The 26,880-nt window shown below is 44.0% G+C and overlaps 1 protein-coding gene across 1 annotated transcript in view; it reads right to left on the bottom strand.

Moving 5' to 3' along the window:
- Positions 1-20,729, bottom strand: part of LOC109432765 (lipid scramblase CLPTM1L) — a 205,525-nt gene extending 184,796 nt beyond the window's left edge. Inside the window, exon 1 of the mRNA XM_062858720.1 lies at positions 20,389-20,729. The gene's annotated coding sequence lies outside the window, so the exon portion shown is untranslated. The remainder of the gene's footprint in view (positions 1-20,388) is intronic.
- Between the last annotated feature and the right edge of the window lie 6,151 nt (positions 20,730-26,880).

Raw genomic sequence — 26,880 nt, 5'->3', positions numbered from 1 at the left:
AATAAAGCTACGGTTTACGTTAAGTGTGGCTTATTTTAAGCGATGCTCTGAGGTGGCTTAGCAGCGCTAAGCCAGGCTTAAGCCGCAAATTGCAGTGTTTGGGTTTCTTCACCTCCTTCATAAATACATTTTTGAAACGGCAGAAAATATTTTATAAGAAACATGTACACTTAGGAACGATAAAATTGTAAAACGTTTGGTTACGGATGGAGACGATGATAAAGAAAATGATAACCTATAGCCGACGGATCGTCAATATAAAATATTCACATCGGGTTTGGGACAATCAAATTTTTACATTAGATTAAAAGCCTTCAAAAAGGCACCGTGTTGATAGTTTTGGAAATTTGTCATACTGATTTGGAAGTCGAAAGTACATTTGCATTGAAGTTTCTATTTATTTTAACCCGGTCCTTCCATAATTGGGTTTTTAAATTACGAAAAATTCAATATATTTTTTTATTTTTAAACAAAAGAGCACCTTTTTCTGAGCCGCTATGATTTTTTCAGATTTTTAGAACTTTATTTTGGTAGGGTAAAAGCTCCTTAGGGGCTGTCCATAAACCACGTGGTCATTTTTTTGGGACTTTTCGCCCATCGAATATTTAACATTTTGACTCATAATTCTAAATATAAAAAGATTTATTCGTGGTGTACTTCTAAACACGACTTATTTTGAATACCTAATAGGGTGACGTTGGATATAGCGCATTTAGTTCACCACTGGACTATCGCACAGGCACAAGTTTTCACAAGTGCGAAAACGCGAATAAAAGATCGCTATTGTATCAAATAAACTCGGTGTCTTCAGAGCACTTATTCAGCATAGATTGAAGAAATAGTGCACCGAAGACATCAAATTGATTAGATGCAATCGCGCACTTTTATTTACGTTTTTCGTACTTATGAAGACTGAGTGCGCAGTCCAGTGGTGAACTAAATGCGGTATATTATTGGCAGGTTTGTCCTATCCGTCGTGGAGGGTTTTTGTCGGCCAAAATGCCTGAAACATTGCCATATCATTCAGCTTACTTTGGAAGGATTTGAGGCCAACTTGGAGTTCAATAGGTTTCTAAAAACCTCCCGTGACGAAGAGAACAAAACTGTTGTGAATACAACTGCTGTGCGCCACTCTATTCATCGTAAGGTCTCTATGCTGTCAAAAGGTGGCAGCACTGCTAGCAGGCGGAAGCGACGACGACGACCAAGACGACGACGCTTGCGCGTGGCGCCATTTTATATCAGAAGTGTGTGAGACGTTTTACTGTACGGATCGTTACGTTAATTAAATTATCTTTTCTCGTTGTGAACTAAAACTGGTCTTTCATTTCCGCTGCAAATCTCAAATCCAAGAGGTTATTGGCCCAGAGAGTCGCGGGAAGATCAAGTTTTTGCGGTTCGGTAGTGGAAAAGTGAATTTTGGGAAATTAACGTCGGTAGTCGGTCGGTAGTAAACGCGATCGTGCTTGTTCGGAAACAAGATGGCGGAATCACACGTCTCGATCGAGAAGCTGAGTGATCAGAACTATACGATATGGAAATTCAAGATGCAGCTGCTGTTGTCGCGTGAAAAAGTGCTGAAGGTCGTCACGGAAGCAGCGCCGACGGCCCCTGATGCCGCGTGGCTCGCGAATGACGAGAAGGCGAGGGCTCTGATCGGTCTGGCATTGGACGACAGCCAACTTATTCACGTGATGCAGACGGAAACATCGAAGGAGATGTGGGACGCTCTGAAAGGGTACCACGAGCGTTCGTCCCTTTCGAGCAAAATACACGTGATGCGCCAGATGTTTGCCACCAAGATTCCGGAGGGGGGAAACATCGGAGAACACCTCAAGCAGCTGACGTCATTACGGCTGCGGTTGATTGCGCTTGGGGAGGAGATGAAGGATCCGTCTTTCGTCGCCTTGATGCTGTCGAGTTTGCCAAAATCGTTCGACGGTTTGATCGTGGCCCTTGAAAGTCGGCCGGACGCGGACCTAACGGTTGACTTCGTCAAGGGAAAGCTGCTGGACGAAGGCCGGCGGCGCGCGCAAGAGTGGGTGGAAGAAGAAAAGGCGTTGGTGTCTAGTGGACTCGGTGAAAAGAGTCGAAGCAAAAATGACAAAAGTGAGAAGAAAGTGAAGCTGTGCCACTACTGTAAGAAGGAGGGACATTTCCGGAAAGACTGCAGGAAGTGGGCAGCGGACAAAAAGAACAAAGAAAATAGTGAGAACGCAAACATTGCCGCGGAGGCGGAAGAAAGTGTGGATGACATGACAAACGACGCGTCGATCCTGAAGCAGCTGGACAAATCGAAGCACTCGTCAATCTCGTTGGCTGATGGCCAATGCATCAAGTCGGCCGGTGTAGGAAGCAGCAGGCTTGTGACCGTGAATGGGGACGGAGGTCGCATGAACGTTTCGCTGGACAACGTGTACCACGTACCATCGCTCGCAACCAACCTCCTATCGGTGAGTAAAATAACTGATTTGGGGTTTCAAGTTGCATTCGATAAGAGTGGGTGCAGAGCCCTGAAAGGCGAAAAAGTGCTTTTAGTAGGAGAACGTAAAGGTGGGCTCTATCACCTGAAGCGATTTCCGGAGAAAGTGATGCTAGCGAACTCGAATCACGGAGTCTCCTGCCTACACCTGTGGCATCGTCGACTTGGGCATCGTGACACGGAAGCGGTGCAGAAGATTCTTCGAAACGATCTGGGGAGTGGCTTGAAGGTGGATCAGTGCAACGTGAAGTCCGTTTGTGGCCCCTGCTGCGAGGGCAAGCTGAGCCGAGAATCGTTCCCAAAAGTGTCAGGTTCGAGAGCATCTGCCGTGGGTGACCTGGTGCACACGGACTTGGGCGGTCCCATGGAGGAGCCGACGGTGCGCGGCAGTCGATTCTTCATGACGATGGTGGATGATTAGAGTCGTTACACGGTTGTCTACCTGTTGCATGCGAAGTCGGAGGCCGAGGACCGAATCCGAGAGTACTGCGCCATGATGAGGAACCAGTTTGGGCGCTATCCGAAGGTCATTCGATCGGATGGCGGCGGCGAATATGCAAGTAAGTCGTTGCAGAAGTTTTTTGCAGATCACGGGATTGTTCATCAGCGGACGGCTCCGTACTCCCCGCAACAGAATGGGTGGCCGAACGGAAAAATCGGTACCTCGTTGAAATGATGCGGTGTCTGCTGGCGGATTCGAAACTGGAGAAGGTGTTCTGGGGCGAGGCGATTTCGACTGCAAATTACCTGCAGAATCGCTTGCCATCATCGTCTGTGGAGTCCACGCCTTACGAGTTTTGGTATCGGAAGAAGCCGGCGTATGATCATCTTCGAGTCTTCGGGTCGGAAGCATTCGTCCACATCCCGAAGGAGAAGCGGCGAAAGCTGGACAATAAGGTGGAAAAGCTCGTGTTCGTTGGTTACGCGGAGGGGCAGAAAGCCTATCGCTTCGTGAACCTGAAAACGAAAGGAGTCGTGATTAGCAAGGACGCAAAGTTCGACGAGAAGTGTGGTGTTGAAGAGGTGACCAAACAGGATCCTTCCACGTCAGGAGGAGTAGTGATAGTGTCACTTGCTCCAACTCCCCCGCCCGAGGAACTGAATGCGGATCTTGATTCCGATGCCGATGGTGATGACCTCAACGCGACACTGTATGATAGTGCTGATGACGATTTAGCGGATGAACCGTCGGTGGCGCGCAGATCCGGACGTGTCAACAAAGGGAAACCACCCGTCCGGTTGATTGAAGAGGCTTACGCGGCGGGAACTGTATCGCAAGCAGTGGAACCGAGGAACCTGAAGGAAGCTGTATCCTGTGAAGCCCGCGCCGAATGGAGAGCAGCAATGGCGAGTGAACTGAAATCGCACGCCGAAAATGGTACGTGGGAGCTTGCTGAGTTGCCTGCTGGACAATTTATTTCCATTTACCTACCAGTTGATACCTAGCTCTCCACTGAGCTGTGTGATGCACCTCCAAGGATGTACCTACCATTCAACACTCCTCCTCATCACACACTCTCAGATCCGACGCGTACCTGGCCACGTACTCCTCCAGCCTACCGAGCTCCTCCTTAGCAACCGAGCTACCAGACTCCTCCTGGCTCCAAGCAGACTCTGCTACCAGGCCCTGGCTCCAAGCTACGTCTGCAGAGGCTACCAAGCTCCTCCTGGCTCGAAGCGTCTTCCGCCTCAAGTACCTTCTGCCATCCAGCTCCAGCGTCCATCGATCAGCCAGCACCCTCTGCCACTTGGTTCCAGCGCAGGTCCCATAAGGCTATCAATCCTCACCGCATCTTGTTGTCTCAACGAATATTGGCACCAGGCCTCATCGCATCTTGACACCTCATCGGGTATTGGCCTCCTCATCGTATCTTGGATACCTCCTCGCTTCCCGAACCACCACCAGGGCGTCCCTGGGCCCATAACCTTTTGAAAATGAAAACACAGGCGAGGCTTTGTTCTCCAAACCCAGGCACTGACTGATATCGCTACCAGCTCAGTGCCTCTCCTTTATTCAATCTAGGTATAACATATTTACAATTTATTTCCATTTACCTACCAGTTGATACCTAGCTCTCCACTGAGCTGTGTGATGCACCTCCAAGGATGTACCTACCATTCAACAAAAACTGCCGAAAACACGACGCAAAGGGATTTTAAATATCTTTTTGCAACTCAGCACTATGAAATTTGATTTATACTTGCCGTATCACAACTGACTAGTTTATCGTACTATACCAAACAATTGCAATATGATTCATAATGCAACTGATTTCGGTTGTATTATGAATCATAATACAATTGTTTGATTCACCACCCGAGTTGTCACGGCAAGAGCTTGCCAAATGTCACGGTTATGGTACAACTTGCTTGATCAAAATTTAGTGTCTAGCATGATAAACAATTGCAATATGATTCATAATGCAACTGATTTCGGTTGTATTATGAATCATAATACAATTGTTTGATTCACCACCCGAGTTGTCACGGCAAGAGCTTGCCAAATGTCACGGTTATGGTACAACTTGCTTGATCAAAATTTAGTGTCTAGCATGATAGAACACATGACTGTTCCCATCGAACCACCGCGAAGCATGATGGTACTGATAGAAATGATCATATTCTAGTGATTTGTTTTTCATTGCAAAAATGTTTTGCAACTCGTTGCAAAACTCGATTTTTAAAGCGCACATTAAATCCCATTTTTTTCATGATGAATAAATAGGACACGATCGGTGAAGTACTAGATTTGTAGTAATGAGCTGAATTTTTGTATGGTGAGAATGTGAATTCTCCGTTTCTGCAAGGAAATCGTGCAAAAAGCGTGGGTTCCTTGCCTAATTTGATGCTGTTTGAGCAAAACTTTAGAAAAATGTGTTGTTGTTTTGGCTATTTCTTGTCCCTTAATCGGTACAGTTTTCCAAAGTTTTGCTCAAACAGCATCAAATTAGGCAAGAAATCATAAAACCCACGCTTTTTGCACGATTTCCTTGCAAAAACGGAGAATTCAACTTCTTACCATACAACAATTTAGCTCATTACTACAAATCTAGTGCTTCACCGATCGTGTCCTCCTCTCCTCTTCTTGGCGTAACGTCCTCACTGGGACAAAGCCTGCTTCTCAGCTTAGTGTTCTATGAGCACTTCCACAGTTATTAACTGAGAGCTTCCTCTGCCAATGACCATTTTGCATGCGTATATCGTGTGGCAGGCACGAAGATACTCTATGCCCAAGGAAGTCAAGGAAATTTCCTTTACGAAAAGATCCTGGACCGACCGGGAATCGAACCCGTCACCCTCAGCATGGTCATGCTGAATACCCGTGCGTTTACCGCCTCGGCTATATGGGCCCCTAATCGTGTCTATTGAATCTAGATAGGTCGAAATTACATTTTTGTAATTACGTTTCGGATTTCGGGCGGTGGCGTCCTACTGCCAATAAAATGACCAGAATACCTACCAATATGTATTTCTACTGATGTTGCTGTCCCGGGGAGCAATCCGGTGAGCTGTGGCCTAATCCGGACCTAGGAACCATTTTCCATTGTATTTTCGAGCTCGGAGAAATCCAAGGAGTAACCGTCTTAATTTATCCTTGGTTTCATTTTATTTTTTTTCTAATTCGAGCAAAACCAAAGCATTGCTCCTGTCATATGAGATATCAGAACACCTTTACTCAGCTTCACCCAACGATACCGAACAGAACGGTAAAGGAGTGTCGTGACTAATCTTTGTTCTTCGATCAATATGCAAAGTTACGTTGATATCGGAAATTGAATATGTTCCGATAAATATTCACGAAGAAAACCAAAGTTCAAGCGACAACATGAAATTTAACGAAATTAAGTTACGTTTCTGTAAAGGTTTTTATCTTTTGACCGATAAAGGACATTTTTCAAGTTTCGTTATCGATCGATGAAGTTGTTTGAATATATGTAAAGTAATAATCAGTAAGGAATAGTCGACGTTATTCTTTATATTTTGGTAAAGAACTTTAACGAAATTTGTGAAATGGTTGACCGGGAATGGACGGAAACAACCCATTCCACAAAATTTCAGCATTTTGTAGGCATTTTCACGGTAAGATTGATGAATCCTTTATTTATTTTATGTTTCTATCGTTGTTGACGTTGTTTTGTTTTTCAGAGCTGTTCGAAAAATGTGCATGGGACCCAGCTAGTCTACCAGAAACTGTTCCTTCCTGGCCCGTGAATGGAAAGAGGAAACACATCATTGCATGGCTATTCTATTGCCCAGCAACAAAACTAAAAGTAGTTGCCCGCATACGGATATTGGAGCATTAGGAAAAACTTCGGTAACAACGCAACAACTACAACAACACACAAATTAAACGATTCCTCCGCTGACCGGGAGTCAGGTATTTCGGTAAGAATATCGCTGGCTCAGAAAACAATCTGACTACGATAATGATTCAGACGTCCTCCTGATAGCACACTCAGCCAAATAACCTTAATATTTCCATAAGGCCCAACTTATGAAACGGCCTTCAAATAATTCATAATGATTCGGATGAATTTCATAAGGTCACCCTATGACGTAAAATCGTCTCACAGCTTGGCTTTTATTCATGTTTAGCAACATGATATTCTCAAGCGTCGGTAGCCGCGTGGATACAACACGGGCTCGGTGATCCCGACGTTCATGGATCGAATCCAGTCTGCTTCATTTTGAGATTTTTTTGTTCTTTTCATAAGTCTATCTTATGAAATTTATCATAGCAAGCACGATCAATTTTCATAAGGTATTCTTATGCCATCCATAAGAATTAGTTATAGCAAATTTTCATAAGGTATTTCGATGAATTTCGCTAGTTTTTTCGCTGAGTGCAGCATTCCTGGCAGCAGTCATCACCGATTGGAAAAAAGAATCGGACTAGGGTTACCATCCGTCCTGATTTGGCAGGACATGTCCTGATTTTGCCCTAAATTTAACAATTTCTTAACAAATCCGATGAGTTTTCCGAAATTTCGAGAAAATACATGAAATGTCCTGATTTTCTAGGCTGAGTAGATGGGAGCCCTATCGATGGGAGCCCTAAACGGAACCGCTGGTATGAGGAATTCTGTAACGACCTAGTCGCAATGAATACAAACTCGGTATTGCGGTGACGTGACATCGTGAAGCCAACCGGAGATATAATAAACAGTTCCCAGCAGGCTGCTTTTTCCACGATCAGCACCGGCCATTGGCAGAATATTGTACAAATTTTTTGTTATTTATATTTTAAAACTATTTTAATAAAAAAAAAACAATGGATTTGCAGTTATTTTTCAACTTATAATTTTCATTAACAATATTACATAAAACCTATGCTCTACTAACCAATAATTGTTATAACAGCCACACATAAATTTTATTTATTGGATTTATGATTTCTATTGGATTTCAAACTTAAGCTTTATGTTTGCGATTTTTTTAAACTTTTATGTTATTAAAACATAGTTTTCATTTGTGGTGACAAATTGTAAAAAAAATATGTAGGTTCACACATAAAAGGTATACGGAAAATCGTCTCAGTGTAGGATAATTTGATAGAGATTTCAAATGATATTTTATGAGAAATATAAGGTGTTTTCGCTCGGTTTTTGTGTGCAATATGTAGGAAAGATATAGAACTTGTTGTGGAACTATTGGCGAAGGCAATTAAGTTAGGTCGTTTTCAGCGGTCGCGTTCCATTCTAAATTTTGACAGTTAAATAGACCAAACCGAGTTAAATAGAACAATCGAGTTTCCACCGGTACGTTTCAAATTCTATTTTCGAACAGTTTTGGTCTAAAAAAAATAAAACTGTTCTACACGTTGTTTCATTTCTCGCAGCATTTGGAACGGGAATCGACCCGTTCCAAATTTTTGACGTTTGTTGTTTGTTGTGGTTCGTCGCCGTCCGTCGTCGTCGTTCGCTTTGAAAATCAAAAATTTTGGTGAGTTTTTTATCATTTTTCATTGCGTTTTTATTTAATTATTCCATTTGTTTGTAGAACCGACTACAACAAGAGCAGCTGCAGTACAAAAGCAGCAGCAGCATCAACGGCAGCAGGACCTTGATGACGGTTTTCCACGGGTAGAAGTTTCGGAAGAATGTCCAAAAGGACTTCCGCGATGATTTTTGTAAAAGCTTTTGTGAGAGAATTCCCAGAGACACTGCCACTGAAACTCCTGAAGAAATTAGAGACCGAACTACTAGAGGAATTCTCGGTAGAAATCCTGGAGATATTTGCAAAAGCACTGCCGGTGAATTTCCGGAGTAACAAACCGTAGAAAAATTTCCAATAGAAACATATCCAATGAGGGTTCTGGAGGAATTACCAGTGAATCTCCACGATGAAATGCAAGCGGACCTCCAAGAGGGATACCCGATGAATCGTACAAGAATTCTCCATGAAACTCCTAGGAACATTCCTAGAGAAAGTCCCAGCAAAACTCCTGGAGGAATTCCCTTTGGAGCTCCTAGAAAAATTCATTACTGAAAGAGTTTCCCGGAGGAACTTCTGGGAGAATTCCTCCATGAGTTCCTCAGAGATTCTTCCATACTTTCCTCAGGAATTCCTCCATGAATTTCTCAGGGATTCCTTTAAGCATTCTTCAGGGATTCCTCCAGGAATTCCTCAATAATATCTCCAGGGATTCCTCCAGGAATTCGTCAGGGATTCCTCCAGGAATTTGTCAGGGATTCCTCCAGGAATTCTTCCAAGAATTCCTCCAGGAATTCCTCAGGGATTCCTAAAAGAATTCTCCAGGAATTCCTCAGGGATTCCTCCAAAAAATCCACAGGGATTCCTCCAGGAATTTATCAGGGATTCCTCGAGTGATTCCTCCAGGAATCCCTCAGAAATTCCTCCAGGGATACCTCAGGAATATCTCCAGGGATTCCTCCAGGAATTCCTCAGGGATTCCTCCGGGAATTCCTCAGGGATTCCTCCGGGAATTCCTCAGGGATTCCTCCGGGAATTCCTCAGAGATTCCTCCAAAAATTCCTCAGGGATTCCTCCAGGAATTCCTCAGGGATTCCTCCAGGAATTCGACAGGGACTCCTCCAGGAATTCCTAAGGGATTCCTCCAGGAATTCCTCAGGGATTCCTCCAGGAATTTGTCAGGGATTCCTCCAGGAATTCCTCAGGTATTCCTCCATGAATTCCTCAGGGATTTCTCCAGGAATTCCTCAGGGATTTCTCCAGGAATTTCTTCAAAAGTTCTTCAGGGATTCCTCCAGCAATTCTTCAGCGATTCCTCCAGGAATTCCACAGGGTTTCCCCAGGAATACCTCAGGGATTCCTCCAGGAATTCCACAGGGATTCCCCCAGGAATTCCACAGGGATTTCTCCAAGAATTCTTCAGGGATTCCTCCAGGAATTCTTCCGAGATTCCTCCGGGAATTCCACAGGGATTCCACCAGGAATTCCATAGGGATTCCTCCAGGAATTCCACAGGGATTCCTTCAAGAATTCTTCAATGATTCCTCCAGGAATTCTTCAGAGATTCCTCCGGAATTTCCACAGTGATTCCTCTAGGAATTCCTTAGAGATTCCTCCAGGAATTCCTCACGTTTTTCTCCAGGAATTCCTTTTGAATTTCTCCAGAAATTCCTGAGAGATTCCTCCAAGAATTCCTCAGAAATTCCTCCAGGAATACCTCAGAGATTCCTTCAGGAATTTCACAGGGATTCCTTCAAGAATTCTTCAATGATTCCTCCAGGAATTCTTCAGAGATTCCTCCGGAATTTTCACAGTGATTTCTCCAGGAATTCCTCACGGATTTCTCCAGGAATTCCTTTTGAATTTCTCTAAAAATTCCTCAGAGATTCCTCCAGGAATTCCTCCAGGAATACCTCAGAGATTCCTCCAGGAATTCCACAGGGATTCCTCCAGGAATTCCACAGGGACTCCTCCAGGAATTCCACAGGGATTTCTCCAGGAATTTCTTCAAAAGTTCTTCAGGGATTCCTCCAGCAATTCTTCAGCGATTCCTCCAGGAATTCCACAGGGATTCCTCCAGGAATTCCACAGGGATTCCTCCAGGAATTCCACAGGGATTCCTCCAGGAATTCCACAGGGATTCCTCCAGGAATTCCACAGGGATTCCTCCAGGAATTCCTAAGGGATTTCTCCAGGAATTCCTTTTGAATTTTTCCAGAAATTCCTCAGGAATTCTACAGGGATTCCTCCAGGAATTTCTCAGGAATTCCTCCAGTGATTTCTCCAGGAATTCCTCAGTGACTCCTCCAGGAATTTTACAGAGATTCCTCCAGGAATTCCTCCAGGAATTCCTCAGGGAATTTCTCAGAGATTCCTCGAGTGATTCCTCCAGGAATTCCTCAAGGAATTCCACAGGAATTCCTCAAGGAATTCCTCCAGGAATTCCTCAGGGATTCCTCCAAAATTTCCACAGGGATTCCTCCGGGAATTTCTCAGAGATTCCTCGAGTGATTTCTCCAGGAATTTCTCAGGGATTCCTCCATGAATTCTACAGGGATTCCTTTAAGAATTCCTCAGAAATTCCTCCAGGAATTCCTCAGGAATTCCTTCAAAAATTCTTCAGGGATTCCTCCAGGAATTCTCCTAAAAATCCTCCAGGAATTCCTCAGGGAATTTCTCAGAGATTCCTCGAGTGATTCCTCCAGGAATTCCTCAGGGATTCCTCCAAAAATTCCACAGGGATTCCTCCGGGAATTTCTCAGAGATTCCTCGAGTGATTTCTCCAGGAATTTCTCAGGGATTCCTCCATGAATTCTACAGGGATTCCTTTAAGAATTCCTCAGAAATTTCTCCAGGAATTCCGCAGGGATTCCTCCAGGAATTCCACAGGGATTCCTCCAGGAATTCCTCAGGGATTTCTCCAGGAATTCCTTTTGAATTTTTACAGAAATTCCTCCAGGAATTCTACAGGGATTCCTCCAGAAATTTCTCAGGAATTCCTCCAGTGATTTCTCCAGGAATTCCTCAGGGACTCCTCCAGGAATTCTACAGGGATTCCTCCAGGAATTCCTCTGGAATTCCTCCAGGAATTCCTCAGGGAATTTCTCAGAGATTCCTCGAGTGATTCCTCCAGGAATTCCTCAGGGATTCCTCCAGGAATTCCACAGGGATTCCTCCAGGAATTTCTCAGAGATTCCTCGAGTGATTTCTCCAGGAATTTCTCTGGGATTCCTCCATAACTTCTACAGGAATTTCTTTAAGAATTCCTCAGAAATTCCTCCAGGAATTCCTTCAAAAATTCTTCAGGGATTCCTCCAGGAACTCTCCTAAAAATCCTCCAGGAATTCCTCAGGGATTCCTCCAGGAATTCCTCAGGGATTCCTCCAGGAATTCCTCTAGGAAGTCCTTAGGGATTCCTCCAGGAATTCTTCTGGTATTCCTCCAGGAATTCCTCAGGGATTCCTCCAGGAATTACTCAGGGATTCCTCCGGGAATTCCTCTGGGATTCCTCCAGGAACTCCTCAGGGATTCCTCCAATGATTCCTCCAGGAATTCGTCAGGGATTCCTCCATAAATTCCTCAGGGATTCCTCCAGGAATTCGTCAGGGATTCCTCAGGAATTCCTCAGGTATTCCTCCATGAATTTCTCAGGGATTTCTCCAGGAATTCCTCAGGTATTCCTCCATGAAGTTCTCCGGGATTTCTTCAGGAATTCCTTCAAAATTTCTTCAGTTATTCCTCCAGCAAATTTTCAGCGATTCCTCAAGGAATTCCACATTGTTTCCCCAGGAATGTCTCAGGGATTTCTCCAGGATTTCCACAGGGATTCCTCCAGGAATTTCACAGGGATTTCTCCAAGAATTCTTCAGGGATTCCTCCAGGAATTCTTCAAAGATTCCTCCGGGAATTCCACAGGGATTACTCCAGGAATTCCACAGGAATTCCTCCAGGAATTCCTCCAGGAATACCTCAGAGATTTCTCCAGGAATTCCACAGGGATTCCTCCAGGAATTCCACAGGGATTCCTCCAGGAATTCCACAGGGATTCCTCCAGGAATTCCACAGGGATTCCTCCAGGAATTCCACAGGGATTCCTCCAGGAATTCCTCAGAGTTTCTCCAGGAATTCCTTTTGAATTTTTCCAGGAATTCCACAGGAATTCCTCCAGGAATTCTACAGGGATTCCTTAAGGAATTCCACAGGGATTCCTCCAGGAATTTCTCGGGAATTCCTCAAGTGATTTCTCCAGGAATTCCTCAGGGACTCCTCCAGGAATTCTACAGGGATTCCTCCAGGAATTCCTCTGGGATTCCTCCAGGAATTCCACAGGGAATTTTTCAGAGATTCCTCGAGTGATTGCTCCAGGATTTTCTCAGGGATTCCTCCATGAATTCCTCTGGGAATTCCTTTAGGAATTCCTCAGAAATTCCTCCAGGAATTCCTCAGGGATTCCTCCGGGAATTGCACAGGAATTCCTTCGGGAATTCCACAGGGATTCCTCCGGGAATTCCTCAGGGATTCCTCCTGGAATTCCTCAGGGATTCCTCCAGGAATTCCTCAAGGAATTCCTCAGGGATTCCTCCAGGAATTCGTCAGGGATTCCTCCAGGAATTCGTCAGGGATTCCTCCAGGAATTCATCAGGGATTCCTCCAGGAATGCGTCAGGGATTCCTCAAGAATTCCTCAGGTATTCCTCCATGAATTCTTCAGGGATTTCTTCAGGAATTCCTCAGGGATTTCTCCAGGAATTCCTTCTCAAATTCTTCAGGGATTCCTCCAGGAATTCTCCCAAAAATCCTCCAGGAATTCCTCAGGGATTCCTCCAGGAATTCCTCTAGGAATTCCCTAGGGATTCCTCCAGGAATTCTTCTGGGATTCCTCCAGGAATTCCTCAGGAATTCCTTCGGGAATTCCACAGGGATTCCTCCGGGAATTCCTCAGGGATTCCTCCAGGAATTCCTCCAGGAATTTTGCAAGGATTCCTCCAGGAATTCCTCAGGGATTCCTCCAGGAATTCGTCAGGGATTCCTCCAGGAATTCGTCAGGGATTCCTCAAGAATTCCTCAGGTATTCCTCCAAGAATTCCTCAGGGATTTCTCCAGGAATTCTTTAGGGATTCCTCCAGGAATTCGTCAAGGATTCCTCCAGGAATTCGTCAGGGATTCCTACAGGACTTCTTCAGGGATTCCTGCAGGAATTCCTCAGGGATTCCTCCAGGAATTTATCAGGGCTTCCTCGAGTGATTCCTCCAGGAATTTCTCAGATATTCCTCCATGTATTCCTCTGGGATTCCTTTAGGAATTCCTCAGAAATTCCTCCAGGAATTCTTCAGGGATTCCTCCAGGAATTCCATAGGGATTTCTCCAGGAATTCTTCTGGGATTCCTCCAGGAATTCCTCAGGGATTTCTCCAGGAATTTCTCAGGGATTCCTCCAGAAATTCCAAAGGGAATCCTCCGAGAATTCCTCAGGGATTCCTCCAGGAATTCCACAGGGATTCCTCCAGGAATTTCTCAGAGATTCCTCGAGTGATTTCTCCAGGAATTTCTCAGGGATTCCTCCATAATTTCTACAGGGATTCCTTTAAGAATTCCTCAGAAATTCCTCCAGGAATTCCTCAGGAATTCCTTCAAAAATTCTTCAGGGATTCCTCCAGGAACTCTTCTAAAAATCCTCCAGGAATTCCTCAGGGATTCCTCCAGGAATTCGTCAGGGATTCCTCAGGAATTCCTCAGGTATTCCTCCATGAATTTCTCAGGGATTTCTCCAGGAATTCCTCAGGTATTCCTCCATGAAGTTCTCCGGGATTTCTTCAGGAATTCCTTCAAAATTTCTTCAGTTATTCCTCCAGCAAATTTTCAGCGATTCCTCCAGGAATTCCACATTGTTTCCCCAGGAATGTCTCAGGGATTCCTCCAGGAATTCCACAGGGATTCCTCCAGGAATTTCACAGGGATTTCTCCAAGAATTCTTCAGGGATTCCTCCAGGAATTCTTCAAAGATTCCTCCGGGAATTCCACAGGGATTCCTCCAGGAATTCCACAGGGATTCCTTCAAGAATTCTTCAATGATTTCTCCAGGAATTCTTCAAAGATTCCTCCGGGAATTCCACAGGGATTCCTCCAGAATTCCACAGGAATTCCTCCAGGAATTCCACAGGAATTCCTCCAGGAATTCCACAGGAATTCCTCCAGGAATTTCACAGGGATTCCTCCAGGAATTCCACAGGGATTCCTCCGGAAATTCCACAGTGATTCCTCCAGGAATTCCTCACGTATTTCTCCAGGAATTCCTTTTGAATTTCTCCAGAAATTCCTCAGAGATTCCTCCAGAAATTCCTCAGAGATTCCTCCAGGAATTCCTCAGAAATTCCTCCAGGAATACCTCAGAGATTCCTCCAGGAATTCCTCAGAATTTCCTCCAGGAATTCCTCAGAGATTCCTCCAGGAATTCCTCAGGGATTTCTCCAAGAATTCCTTTTGAATTGCTCCAGAAATTCCTCAGAGATTCCTCCAGGAATTTCTCAGAAATTCCTCCAGGAATACCTCAGAGATTTCTCCAGGAATTCCACAGGGATTCCTCCAGGAATTCCACAGGGATTCCTCCAGGAATTCCACAGGGATTCCTCCAGGAATTCCTCAGAGTTTCTCCAGGAATTCCTTTTGAATTTTTCCAGGAATTCCACAGGGATTCCTCCAGGAATTTCTCGGGAATTCCTCAAGTGATTTCTCCAGGAATTCCTCCAGGAATTCTACAGGGATTCCTCCAGGAATTCCTCAGGGAATTTTTCAGAGATTCCTCGAGTGATTGCTCCAGGATTTTCTCAGGGATTCCTCCATGAATTCCTCTGGGAATTCCTTTAGCAATTCCTCAGAAATTCCTCCAGGAATTCCTCAGGGATTCCTCCGGGAATTCCTCAGGGATTCCTCCAGGAATTCCTCGAGGAATTCCTCAGGGATTCCTCAGGGATTCCTCCAGGAATTCGTCAGGGATTCCTCCAGGAATTCGTCAGGGATTCCTCCAGGAATTCATCAGGGATTCCTCCAGGAATGCGTCAGGGATTCCTCAAGAATTCCTCAGGTATTCCTCCATGAATTCTTCAGGGATTTCTTCAGGAATTTCTCAGGGATTTCTCCAGGAATTCCTTCTCAAATTGTTCAGGGATTCCTCCAGGAATTCTCCTAAAAATCCTCCAGGAATTCCTCAGGGATTCCTCCAGGAATTCATCAGGGATTCCTTCAGGAATTCCTCCAGGAATTTTGCAAGGATTCCTCCAGGAATTCCTCAGGGATTCCTCCAGGAATTCGTCAGGGATTCCTCAAGAATTCCTCAGGTATTCCTCCAAGAATTCCTCAGGGATTTTCCAGGAATTCCTGAGGGATTTCTCCAGGAATTCCTTCAAAAGTTCTTCAGGGATTCCTCCAGGAATTCGTCAAGGATTCCTCCAGGAATTCGTCAGAGATTCCTCCAGGAATTCGTCAGGGATTCCTACAGGACTTCTTCAGGGATTCCTGCAGGAATTCCTCAGGGATTCCTCCAGGAATTTCTCAGGGCTTCCTCGAGTGATTACTCCAGGAATTTCTCAGATATTTCTCCATGTATTCCTCTGGGATTCCTTTAGGAATTCCTCAGAAATTCCTCCAGGAATTCTTCAGGGATTCCTCCAGGAATTCCATAGGGATTTCTCCAGGAATTCTTCTGGGATTCCTCCAGGAATTCCTCAGGGATTTCTCCAGGAATTTCTCAGGGATTTCTCCAGAAATTCCAAAGGGAATCCTCCGAGAATTCCTCAGGGATTCCTCCGGGAATTCCTCAGGGAGTCCTCCGGGAATTACTCTGGGATTCCTCCAGGAATTCCTCAGGGATTCCTCCAGGAATTCCTCAGGGATTCCTCCAGGAATTACTCTGGGATTCCTCCGGGAATTTCTCAGGGATTCCCACGGGAATTCCTCAGGGATTTCTCCAGAAATTCCTCAGGGATTCCTCCAGAAATTCCTCAGGGATTCCTTCTGGAATTCCGCAAGGATTCCTTCAGGAATTCCGCAGGAATTTCTTCAGAAATTCCGCAGGGATTCCTTCAAATATTCCGCAGGGATTCCTTCAGGAATTTCGCAGGGATTCCTTCAGGATTCCGCTGGAATTCCTTCAGAAATTCTGCAGGGATTCCTTCAGGAATTCCGCAAGGATTCCTTCAGGAATTCCTCAGGGTTTCCTCCAGGAGTTCCTCAGAGTTTCCTTCAGGGATTCCATCAGAAATTCTTCAGGGATTTCTTCAGGAATTCCTCAGGGAATCCTCCAGGAATTCGTCAGGGTTTCCTCCAGAAATTCTTTAAGGATTCCTTCAGTAATTTCTCTGGGATTTCTCCAGCAATTTTTTTTAAAGGAATTCATCCAAAAATTTATATACGCGTTCCATCAGGATTTTTTTTAAACACAATTACACCGTCTTCGACTTTGCGGCCTCTGCAGACTGAACAGTACAAACATTCGACAATAAACAACACATATTACACCCAGTGGCCCAGTGGAGTTTTCCCCGACTGGAGCAGATTTCTCCGGAAATTCCTCCAGGAATTTCCAAACGGAAGTTTTCCAAGAGTTCCTCCAGTGATTTCTCAAGGATTTCTTCAGGCATTCCACCAGGAATTCGTCCATTTTTCTTGAGATTCCTCCAGGAATATCTGAACGGACGTCCTCCAAATATTTCTCCAGCGATTTCTTCAGGAAATCTTCCAGATTCTTCCAGAAATTCCTCCAGGGATTCTTCCAGAAAATCCTTAAGAATTCCTCTAGGGATTTCTCCAAGAATTATTCTGAGATTTCTCCAGCAATTCCTCAGGGACTATAATAGTAATTCCTTCTGGGATTGCAATAGGAATTACTCCAAGAATAATAATAGGAACTGTTCCAGGGATTCCTCCAGGAATGTCCAAGAAGAAGCCCCCAGGAAATCCAAGAGATTTCTCCAGAGTTTCCTCCAGCAAATCTTCCTGGATTTCTCCAGGAGTTCCTCCAGATTCTCTAGGAACGTCCATTTCTTCCTCAAGGAATTCCTTCAAAGATTCTTGGAGGAATTCCTGAAGGAATCCCTATAGACATATCTGAAAGAATTCCTATAGAAAACCCTGAAGAACTCCTGGAGGAATCACTGAGGAATGCCTGAAGGAATCACTGAGGAACTCCTGGAGGAATCCCAGTGGAACTCCTGGAGGAATACCTGTGGAACTACTGGAGGAATCCCTGTGGAACTCCTGGAGGAATCCCTGTGGAACTCCTGGAGGAATCCCTGTGGAATTCCTTGAGGAATCCCTGTGGAATTCCTTGAGGAATCCGTTTGGAATTCCTGGAGGAATGGAATTCCTGGAGGAATCCCTGTGGAATTCCTGGAGGAATCCCTGTGGAATTCCTGGAGGAATCCCTGTGGAATTCCTGGAGGAATCCCTGTGGAATTCCTGGAGGAATCCCTGTGGAATTCCTGGAGGAATCCCTGTGGAATTCCTGGAGGAATCCCTGTGGAATTCCTGGAGGAATCCCTGTGGAATTCCTGGAGGAATCCCTGTAGAATTCCTGGAAGAATCTCTGTGGAATTTCTGGAGGAATCCCTGTAGAATTCCTGGAAGAATCTCTGTGGAATTTCTGGAGGAATCTCTGTGGAATTTCTGGAGGAATCTCTGTGGAATTCCTGGAGGAATCTGTGGAATTCCTGAGGAATCTCTGTGGAATTCCTGGAGGAATCCCTGTGGAATTTCTGGAGGAATCCCTGAGGTATTCCTAGAGGAATTCCTGGGAGAATCTCTGAGGAATTTCTGGAGAAATTCAAAAGCTATTCCTGGAGAAATCCCTGTGGAATTCCTGGAGGAATCTCTGAGGAATTCCTAGAGGAATCACTGTGGAATTCCTGGAGGAATCTCTGAAGAATTCCTGGGGGAATCATTGAAGAATTCTTGAAGGAATCCCTGTGGATTTTCAGGAGGAATCCCTGTGGAATTCCTGGAGGAATCCCCGTGGAATTCCTGGAGGAATCCCTGTGGAATTCCTGGAGGAATCCGTGTGGAATGTCTGGAGGAATCTCTGAGGAATTCCTGGAGGAATCACTGGAATTCCCGGAGTTCTTGGAAAGATTCTTAGAGGAATCCCTGGACAAATCCATGGAGGAGGTTCTTGAAGATTCCCTGGATTCATGGATGATTTGTTGGAGAAATTGTTGGAGAAATTCCTGAAGGTGTCGCGAAAAGATTCCCTGCTACGGAATGGCAACCAAATGAATGTGCCGATTGATAAAAACTGACCCCACTGCAAAAGGAAGATTAAGAATTATTTTCTGAAAATTGTTTCCTGGAGATTGTTTCCGTAATTTACCCGGAAATCCTTGTTGACTTCCTTCCGAAGTTCTTCCGAAAAAAAAACCTCAAGGTGTTCCTCCTGGAGTTCCGTCCGAAGGTCTTAAATGAATTCCCTTCGTAGTTCCTCCAAGGATTCTTTCTGAAATTAGTCAGGGAATTCCTTTGATCCTTTGGTATATTCTTCCGAAACACCATCAGCCGCTTCTCTAGAAATTCATCTCAAAGATCCTTTGGGAATCCTTTCTTTCGCAGTTCTTTCAATTTTTTTTACCATAGTTTCAGTGCGAACCAGTGGTGGTTATATAGACGGTCTTCTTAGGGACTTGCGGAGGAATTCTTAGTGGAATTACCGGAGAAATCTCAGATCGAACTCTTTAAAAAATCCGTGGTGAAACTCCTGGAGGAATTCCTTTTGACGAAACCACGGTGACGCTCCTGAAGAAATTCTAGGTGTAACTCCTGGAGATATCGCAAATCCAGATGGAACTATCATAGGTGGAACTCCAGTAAAAATCCTTGATGGAACTTTTGAAGAAATTCCAGCTTGTGCTCTTCCGAGATTTTCAAATAGGCCTCATGGAAGAATTCCCGGTGAGACTCCTGGGGCAATTCCAAGATGAACTCTTCGAGAAATCTCACGTTAACTAAATCCAAGTGAAAGGTCGAATACCAATTTGATTTTTTGTGAAAATTCCAGCTGGAAATACTAGAAAAATCTGGGATGAGACCCGTCAAAGAATATCAGTTTGAACTTCCGGAATAATCCTTGGTGGAACTCCTGGAGGGAGCTTTGATGTAACGTCCAGCTGGAACTCCGGTGGAATTTCATATCTCCGGGAATAAGCTTCACCTTGAACGATAACAATTTCTACTTTGAAAACAGTGGCAAGTTGACGTTTTATGCGCGATTTAGAATTTGAAACAAATACCGGTGGAAGCGAGCGGAATTTGGTCTATTTTTGGCGTTCCAAATTTTTAGAACTGTTATAAATTTGGACCAAAAAAATGGACCACCGCTGAAAACGACCTTAGGATATCATAATATTTTTACGATCAGAACAAATGTCAGCTACCTTAGTAGTAGCCCATAGGGTCCACTATTGGTTAAAATACCCTATGTTCAATGAAATTACAATGAGCCATTTTACGAGACGTTTCGGATCAGCTGATCGCTCATTTCATCAATGAAAATTTGACAGGAGGTTGCGCCCAAGCCCGTGAGTGTTAATATCATTATCAACACTGTTGTCGTTTCGTAAAATAGACTATACTCCATTGCACGGTGACGTCATCAAGAAATCGCTCTGTTTCTCTCCTACGGGAAATTAGAAAACAACAGGACCAACACCTGTCAAATTTGACAGGTACTGGTCCTGTTGTTTTCAAACTCTCTGAAAGAGCGAAAGAGATAGAATTTCGCCGTGAGGTGGTCTATAGTCTATTTTACGAAATGACAACAGTGTTGATATTGATATTAACACTCACAGGCTTGGGCGCAACCTCCTGTCAAATTTTCATTCATGAAATGAGCGATCAGCTGATCCGAAACGTCTCGTAAAATGGCTCATTACAATCACGAAAAAGACATCAAAAAGTATTGTAAAATTTGGGTATATAACATTTTACTTGCCTTTTATACTCGTTGTAGTAATCAAACCGTTTAATTGATGCTAGTTTTGTCACTTCGCTACTAATGGGATTATTTGTTGTAGACGTAAACAGAGCCAGTTGGAGCTTAGGATTGGACGCAAGGTATGACTTAAAACATGGAGTTTGGCTACACACAGGTGCTCTGAACAATTTCACCAAGGTGTAAATAGAATGTCCTATATAACACAAAAATGCCGCACTTAGAATCACAGAAACTGATGGAATCTTCATCGTAATCTGGATGATGGGAATTTTGTTATATTTACTACAAAAGGAGCTGTTGATAGTTTCTTTTATCTCCTTCTTTGGCTCCGGCCTACTGGTCCATAGTGGTTACTGCTTTTAGTGGTGTTGCGTGTACGTACATGTTGCATGACACGAACACTATCTGAGTTATTGGTGGAAAATAGTAAATAAAAATCAGCTGTTCCCGACAAAATCATATGAGCATATTTACAACCAAGATTTGCATAAGTGTTCGTGATACCGCGCTGCGAAACCACTATGTCGACGATGTCGACTGTTGATGTTGATACAAAGAGTCACACGTCACTTGTTTTCCGTTTTAACGTCCACGGAAAAAATGGACTACCCAAAAAATACGTTTAAAGAACGTGAAAATAAGTAAACCGCTTGAACTTTTTACCAAACAGTGGGTTGTTTCCTCCTTGTTTCGTGATGTTGTCACAAACAAAGCGAGAAGCAGCTATACCTATCTGATAATGGCGATAATGTACGTGCGGGAAGCCAAATTTGGGTTTTGTCGTTTACCCAAAAGTGGGTTTATTTCAACCCACTTGGGTACTATGGAAAATCAACGATGGGTAGAAAGAACTTTGCGATGGGTACACTGAGAAAAAAAGTATAGTATTGCTGACTGCACCCCAAATTGGACTGACACAATAGTGTGCACACACCTTCAAAGTGTGATTGCAGCGCAAGGACACGTCGGATCGAGTTGAGGTCTTCGGTGCACTTATTCCTTGTAAATGGAGGAATAAGTGCACCGAAGACGTCGAGACGATCCGATGCAAATGTGCACTTTTATCACACTTTTTAGGCGTACCAAAAAAAGTGTGATAGTCCAATTTGAGATGTAGTCTGCAATAATGCGAACCACACAGTTTAAAAAGTTGTTGAATATAACATCGAAATCGCTGCAACCAGGTCGTTATATCGATCGATGAATATTACACAGCCCGATGTACACGAAGGCTTTGGATGTAATAAACATATCCGATGTAATTTGCACGATGTAATAAATCCGACGTACACATATACAACGTAATTGAAGCGATGTAAAATGGAAACGATTTGAAATGCTCTTCGATGGCAGATTAAATTACATTTTCATCCCTTTTCGATCAGATTTACGCGTAGCTGAAGGAAGCACTAGAGCTACACTAAACTAAAATCGAGAAAGGATAAAAACATAATTTAATCAGCCACAGAAGAGGAAACAATAGCGTATAGATAAACTAAGTTTGAACCAGAATTAATTGTGTATTTATTTAGTAATTTGTTATTATTATGAATTCGGCTGGAGATCGAAAAACTTTTTTTTAGAAAAATATTTTTGTTTATTTTGGGTTGTTTACAACTTACATCGGAAGTGACGTATATGATAGTGCATCCACAGAGAACAGACATCCAGGCTAGAACAAATTTCACTCAGAAAGTTGTGTAAGGATTTGAATCTTCACTTGAGTAAGGTTGCAAACCAATACACGATGACAACACTAACGCCGCCAAACACCATATTGCCACAGTCAGTGGTGAATTGAAACATTTCAAGTGGTGAATTAAATTAGTATGGGAAATTAACCGATTGCAGCGCCACGCGATTGCCACTTGTGTTGTCAATTTCAAATGACCGTTAAATTCCTTACACAGTTTCGGAACTGGACTTGGATGTCTGTTCTCTGTGGTGCATCATTGAACGCACACAGCGCACTACACCCGGTACTGAAAAAAAGTGTCGCTAGTCGAAAAGTGTCGCTAGTCAAAACGTCGCTATTCGGTTTGGTGCTGGCGCCATAATAGGCCTTTTCATGTGACGTCTTAAATCAGCTGATTTTTCGGGCGTTTGACAGTTCTTCTATGAAGATGACACGTTCGTGTTAGCAGCTGTTGTTCAAGCTTTGTAAACAAATGCATGCACGGATCTGTCACATGAAAAGGCCTATACACTTCTAACTAGGTTCTTGTTGTCTTCTTTCAGGCCAGCTAGGTCAGAGCCTGCACAATAAATAGCATTTTCATTTTCAAACTAGTGAGTGCTTTTCGATAACTAAACATTTTAAATTTGTTTATTATATGGCAGATATGACGATAATCTATACCTAAGAAAGTCAATAATCTTTCGCATTTCTATTACGATGAGATCGTGGACCGCTGAATGCCCGTGTGTTTGCCACTTCGGCTATACGACTCCTCGAGCTGCTTCTCTCGTTCCGCGCTAATCCCGACGCCGACAGTGTGAAGGGAACACTGACTTGAAGACGGCTGTATAGTCATCCTGAAACATACAGCAAAATGTTAGTAGGTACTTATGATTTGAAATAAAAAATCAAACTTGGTCATTATATCTGGGAATTTTATATCTAAAGAACATCCTCATTTTTTCTCAGAAAAAAAATCTCGACAGGATTCTGCCAGAAAATCCCTATGAATTTTTCGTACAAACGAAAAATTAAATCTACAAGAAGTTCCTGTCAGGAACTTCACATTTTTAACTAGGAATTCCAGCTTCAGGAATGGTACCTGAATTTTGTTCAAGCTAGGACCATTCCACTTTAGTATTCAATTGTTTTCTTTATTGACAAGATTTTCAGCCCTAAACATCACCGTCTAGGGTATTCATTGCAACAAAGTTCTGCTGATAATTTCTTAAGCAGTATTGTTTTTTTATAAATTAGGCTCAGTGTGCCAGTTATGGCTATAGTACCTCAAATTGGCTATAGTTGATTTTCAACCTTTAACGACGAAAACCAGTATGAAATATTGTGTGAATACAAGATCACACTCACACAAGATGATTGCAATCATTCAAACTTCACAATTTGTTTAAATTGATATAGAAATACATCATTTTCCTTATAATTTCGGCTTCCTTGCACCCTATTTCGCCATAGTGTACCAGTTATGGCTAATCCCATAAGAAATGCATGCAAATATTGCGAAGTGGAACCGAAATAAGAAAATGTGTCCATAACTGGTACAGGGTTCCTATCATTGGCACACGCCGTAATAAATACTAAAAGTAGTTTTGGCTCGGTTTGTTTATTTTTCCTGTAAAGTATGGAAACTACACAATCATTTGAAATATTGGAAACATTTGTCGGTCTTCTTCTTATTTTTGTAGAAATAGTTTTCCTTAGGTAGTGCGATAACTGGTACAGGCACCCTAACTCCTGGAATTTCTTCAGAAGTCCCTTTGGGATTACTCCAGGAGTGTCTTTTGGAACTTCAAAATTTACTTCCGGGATTCCTCCACTTGTTTTTTTTTTTCTGGGATTCCTCCAGAAGTCTTTCATAAGTTACTTGCGGCATTTTTCCAAAAGATCTGTGCTTCCAACAGAAGTTCTTAACATTTCTCTTTGAAATATTTGTACGATGCCTTCAAATCAGGAGTGTCAACTGGAATTCCTCCAGGAGTGCATCCTGGGAATCCCCCCCCCCCCCCCCCCGAAGTTTCTTAAGGGATGAGACTCCTCCAAAAGTTCCTCCTGAGATTCCTCCAGGAATTATTTCTGAGTTTCCTGCCGAAGTTCTTTCTGAAATTCTTCTTGTAAATTCTTCTAGAATTCCATCGAATTCCTTTTTGTAATTCTTCAAGAAGTTCCTTCTATGATTTTTTCAGAAGTTCCTTCTAGAATTCCTCCGGAGTTTTAAGATTTTTCAAGGAATAGCTTCCAAAATTCTTCTAAATGATCCTTATGAGGTTTCACAAAAAGTTCCTTCTAAGCTTCCTTCAGAAGTTACTTGTGGGTTTCCTCAAATAATAAATTTCGTCTTTGATTTTTCCAGCAATTTGTTCTGGGATTCCCTCAAGAGTTTCCTTTGGTATTTTTTTTTCCTAAATTAGGAGTTCTATCAAAGATTCATCCAGAAATTCTTTGCAGAGATTCATCCAGTAGTTCCCACTGCGATTCCTCCATATGTTCCTCCTAGTATTCCTTCCGGACTTTTTTTGATTCCCCAGGAAGTTTCTTCTGGGATTCCAGTAGGATTGATTTCTAAAATTCTTCCAGAAGTTTCTTATGGGATGTTGGGAATAATCTAACCACTTTAAATTTAATGTGTTATCGCCAATACCAATACTTCCCACCTTTATTTGTACCTTGAGAATCTGAATAAAAACATCAATCTGTAGTCAAACGTCAACCGAGTTGCACGCGTTTTATTTACTCGCTCTCACAGGTCATGGGCCCAGCCTACGCCCTAACCTTGAAGGTGCACGTTTTTTTCAGCGCGAATTCGGCTGGTCGGTGCGAGTAGCAAAAATAGTCGCGAAAAATTAGTTTCGTTTTAGTCGTTTTTCTCGAGCGTATCTGAATCGCGGCAGTGATGGAAGAGGATAGGAAAATCTATCTCTTCGACGGCTCCAACTATGCGAATTGGAGCTTTCGCATGGAGGTCCATCTAGAAGAGCTGAATATGCTGCAGTGTATTCAGGAGGAGGCAGAGGCGGTGGCGGAACACCAACCGCAGGCAACGGATACCGAAGCAATGCGAACGGAGAAGGAACGAAAGTTGGCGGACCGGAGGAAACTGGATGTGAGGTGTAAGTCCGTGCTAGTGCGGAACATCGCTGATTCCCAGCTTGAATGTATCAAGGGGAAGCGGACGCCCATGCAGATTTGGATGACGTTGCAGAACACATTTGCCCGTAAAGGAATCTCCGGTCAATTTTACCTTCTCAAGAAACTTTCGGCGATGAAGTTCGATGAATCCGGATCGTTGCAAGCCCATCTTATGCTTTTCGATCGGATGGTGAGCGACCTCGATTCGGCTGGAATAAAGCTACAGGATCAGCTGGTAGTGTTTTACCTGCTTCAGACGATGCCTCCATCCTACAGCCAATTAGTGACAGTGCTGGAGACTCTCTCCGCGGAACAATGCACATTGGACTTTGTTCGGGCGCGATTATTGAACGAAAGTGTGAAACGGGACAACTCCCACGATGGGGGTGGCGGTAGTGATTCGACAGCGTTTGCGGGAAAGCGTGGCCCCCCCCGGCGGACAGAAAATTAAGTGTTTCTTTTGCGGGAAGATTGGCCACAAGCGATCCGAGTGCCCGTCACGGAAGAATGTGGAATCGGGGAAAGATTCGAAGAAAACCGCCAAGAAACAGAACGCTCACTTCAGCGAAACGGAAGTGACCTTCATCAGTGATTCCCAACGCGAAAACGATGGGGACAGTGCGAAGCTAAAGTGGATTCTTGACTCCGGGGCTTCCGACCATATGGTCTGTGCGAGAAATTGGTTGTGTGATGTGCAGAAGCTTGAAGAGCCGGTGATAATCAAAGTTGCTTCGGGTCAGACTCTGCAGTGCCGGTATGCCGGGAAAGTGAACATGGTAGCGAATGTTGGTGAACGGGAAATTAAGTGCACGGTGGAAAATGTGCTGTTTGTCCCGGAACTGAGCTACAACCTGTTTTCGATCCGGCGTGTGAGCCAGCTGGGTATGCAGGTAGTGTTTGACAAAGACAAGGCATTGATCAAGCGTGATGGAAGTGTAGTGTGCACCGGCAGTCGTCACGATCGATTGTATGAACTGAACGCGAAAATCCAGACCGTGTCGGAAGTGTTTGTGGCAGAAAAGTCTATTAGTGGTGAAGAACTTTGGCACCGGAGGTTCGGTCACATCGGTTGTACCGGTTTGAAGAAGATTTTGAGTGCGGATATGGTCCAGGGAATGAATCTGGAGAAGAAAGCGGTGCGTGGAGACCAGATCTGTGAGCCGTGTATGGCAGGGAAGCAGACTCGGATGCCCTTCATCGACATGCCGCTGCCCAGAAGTACCCGACCCCTCGAGCTCATCCATAGCGACGTCTGCGGAGCGATGACACCGGCGGCGTGGAACGGTAAGCGTTATTTTCTTAGTTTCACGGATGATTACACACATTTTTCCGCGGTGTACTTTCTAAACACCAAAGACGAAGTACTCGAAATGTTCAAAACGTACGTCGCCATGGCCGAAAACCATTTTGACAGTCGCATATCACGTTTGAGATGCGATAATGGAGGCGAGTACGTCGGCCAGGAATTTCGAGATTTCTGCAGGGCCAAAGGGGTTCAGATCGAATTCACAGTCCCTTACACCCCGCAGCAGAATGGGGTTAGTGAGAGGCTGAACCGCACCATCATGGATAAAGCCCGCGCGATGATTACAGATTCTGGTATGAGCAAAACGATGTGGTGTGAAGCGGTTCTCACGGCGGTATATCTGATTAACCGTAGTCCGACG

The sequence above is a fragment of the Aedes albopictus genome, chromosome 3 (assembly GCF_035046485.1).
Source record: "Aedes albopictus strain Foshan chromosome 3, AalbF5, whole genome shotgun sequence".
Classification (NCBI taxonomy): Eukaryota; Metazoa; Arthropoda; class Insecta; order Diptera; family Culicidae; genus Aedes; species Aedes albopictus.
The sequence above is the reverse complement of the archived record's forward strand: the minus strand, read 5'-3'. Positions and strand labels throughout refer to the sequence as shown.